Genomic DNA, 3,386 nt, shown 5'->3' with positions numbered 1-3,386 from the left:
ATATATAAGAAAGACAATCCCAACTGGATTCTACATTTCACCATACTAGTTTAATAGATATCTGAAGGGGTAAATAAAGTTGAAAAGGGTCAAATGTGACTATAGATATAATATTTAAGAAAGACAATCCCAACTGGATTCTACATTTCACCATACTAGTTTAATAGATATCTAAAGGGGTAAATAAAGTTGAAAAGGGTCAAATGTGACTATAGATATAATATTAGCTTTACACAAGCTTTCAAATTTCAGCTTACAGTTGCTTTGAAAATAATAACAACAACAAAATATCTGAGTGAAACACGTTTCTACTGTTTTGTTTTTGTTCGTTTGTTTTCGGATATTCGCAACACAGCTACCAAAGGTCTATCTAGGCTAGTCGTCCCGAATTTTGAATTGATACATTAAAGAGAAAACAGCTAGTCAAGAGCACTCACAGTCAACCCTTGGGCTACTCCTGTATGACCGAACAATCGAATTTAATTGTTACCCTTATAACACTCCCAGGGGCCGAAAATCGGAAGGCGTTTTTTTTTTAATAACGGGACTCAAATGCTGGATCCGCACTCGGCTCAAGTTTGCACTGCGCTGCATATATATTTATCGAACATTTTAAACACTGAACTTAAGTAAATGTTCGAATTAACAAAATGATGATTATCGACGATCAAACTATCTTTATAACATCAGTTAAGTCCACACATTTGTGTTTGAAACTCTCGTTCAAAACGGAAGTTTCATACTACCTGATGCAATTTAAAAAGTCACAAAATATTTTGTTTATTAGATCAAAGCCACATTTGGATATTTATTGTGTCCACCTCGGGTAATCGAATTTATTTTAAATTTTTCCTTATCTTATCCTTCATAAAATCGAATATCTCAAATCTCTTTAAGATATCAATAAAAATAGTTCCTTAAGGAATAACCGAACGGTAATTTCAATAGAATTAATAATGTGAAGGATGCTCAGTTTTGCTAATTGAAAAATATTAACATTATTTTAATGTCAGGTAATATAATATAAAGAGATTCTTTTAGTTTAATAAGCTTAATCTAACAATTTTAATTTTTTTTCTTGAAATTTTCTTTGTTTTTTGTTACCTCTCAGTAGAGCAAAAACAGTTTAATCCAACTCTAGGAAATCCACACAGAGTGTCTATTGATACTTCAAATTGAAATATTCTAATACTCTTCACAAAAATATTTTCCAGTTTTCTATTCTGAGTTTTTGTTCATATTTTGACGCTATAGAAGTGACGAAAACTAAACACCATAGACAGCCAGCTAGAAGTGTAACGACTTCAGTTAGATCTGTGTAATTAAACCCGATATTAATAAGCAGCACAGTTTGTAATTCTGACTAAGTTCCTTAATTTTCTATCAGCTAACGTGCATTCAAGAAATAATTAAAATCTAATGATGCTTTTTACTGCTTCATTAAAACTTTATAATAATAAATAATAATTTGAAAAATGGTTTTAAGTTTAATCATACTGAAAACATAATGAATTATCAGCAGTAAACTACTATATCTACACCTGCAAAAACCAATGAATCTTTTCCCAAAAACATAAAACTATATCTCCAAAATAGACTTATATGAGTCTTAAGAGCTGTTCGTTAAAAGTAATTTTACTAAAATCAATTTAATAAGACTTCATAATGCCTAAAAATATCACAAAATATTCTTGTATGATATGAACAAGTAACATCTCTTGAGATATATTTGTCGACACTAACTAAACTCCCCTGGTTGGACATCGGCAAGTTTACGGACTTACAACTCTAAAATCCGCAGTTGTTAAGCACAAAGCAACACAAAGGACTATCTGTGCTCTGCCCATCACGGGTATCAAAACCAGATTTCTTACGGTGTAAGTCCGCAGACATGCCCCTGTGCCACATGGGGACTTTGAATAAAAACAAAACGAGAACTAGTAAAAATATATCTGAAAGATCCCTATTATTATTATTTTCCAATGAAAAACTCTTTCAGGTAATTTTTTTTTCTCATAGCGTTTTCCATTAGAAAATAATAACACTAACAAAACATAACTACTGTTTTCTTATATATACTAAATTCTTGATTTTTTTATATTTGAATTATATTTCTCTAACAAAATTAAAGTGCATAAAAAGTTATATTACAAATAAAGTAACAAAATATAAAATCAAAATTGAAACAAATCTTATCAAATGACAATTTTATAAAAAAAGAAAAGTTAATTTATTTTTATTTTGTTCACTTATACAAAACTCCTCTTATGAGACCTGATTAGATTATTTAATTAATTATGTTTTAACAGAAATTCATTAAAAATTCTAAATTCGAGTAGTCATAGAAGATTTTAAAGTAAAATTACGATCTTCAGCGTTTTTTATAACCACACTAGAGCTTTGCAATTCTTAGTAGGGCCTTTTTTTTAATACCAGCATTGTTATGGTTGAAGTAATTAACACTGTTTCAGTTATAACTGTTTGTTGGATTCTTGGTGATGTGAATGAAAACGATTTCGGTACTCACGTAAATATATAAATTAAAATCTTATAAGTCATCGAGACGTATTTACATCATTTAGGACTGAATATTGTTTGCTACACAGTGGTATGGTATGGTTGCCCGAGTATAACATTTTAGATTAAAGTTAGAAACTTGTAGAAACGGTTAATTTTTGTCTAGAAGAATATCAATTTATATAAGATAGTGATTGTTTGTTTGTTTTGTTTTTTGAATTTCGCGCAAAGCTACACGAGGGCTATCTGCGCTAGCCATCCCTAATTTTGCAGTGTAAGACTAGAGAGAAAGCAGCTACTCATCACCACCCACCGCCAACTCTTGGGCTACTCTTTTACCAACAAATAGTGGGATTGACCGTCACATTATAACGCCCTTACGGTTGAAAGGGCGAGCATGTTTGGTGGGACGGGGATTCGAACCCGGGACCCTCAGATTGCGAGTAAGATGGTGACGAAATCTGATGAAACTTTGTAGAATGAACGGCAACTGCGTGTTGTAGACGTTTTGAAAGTCTTCCGCCTTTCGTCTTTAGGCCCAAAAATCTATCAAAGAGATAAAATCTATTTATTTATAAGAATAAACAAAATACTAAAAGGAAAAACTTATATCTTGTTTAGAAATATGAACAAACTATATTAGAACTACAATGTGCTACTTTGGTAGTACTTATTGACAGAATATAACTAAGAAATAGCTATCAAACTGACTAAATGTATAATGTATTAATAAAATATGAAGAAACTATATTAGAACTGCAATGTGCTACTTTGGTAGTACTTATTGACAGAATATAACTAAGATATAGCTTTCAAACTGACTAAATGTATAATGTATTAATAAAATATGAACAAACTATATTAGAACT

The sequence above is a fragment of the Limulus polyphemus genome, unplaced genomic scaffold (assembly GCF_000517525.1).
Source record: "Limulus polyphemus unplaced genomic scaffold, Limulus_polyphemus-2.1.2 Scaffold815, whole genome shotgun sequence".
Taxonomy (NCBI): domain Eukaryota; kingdom Metazoa; phylum Arthropoda; class Merostomata; order Xiphosura; family Limulidae; genus Limulus; species Limulus polyphemus.
This window is presented reverse-complemented; position numbering follows the sequence as displayed.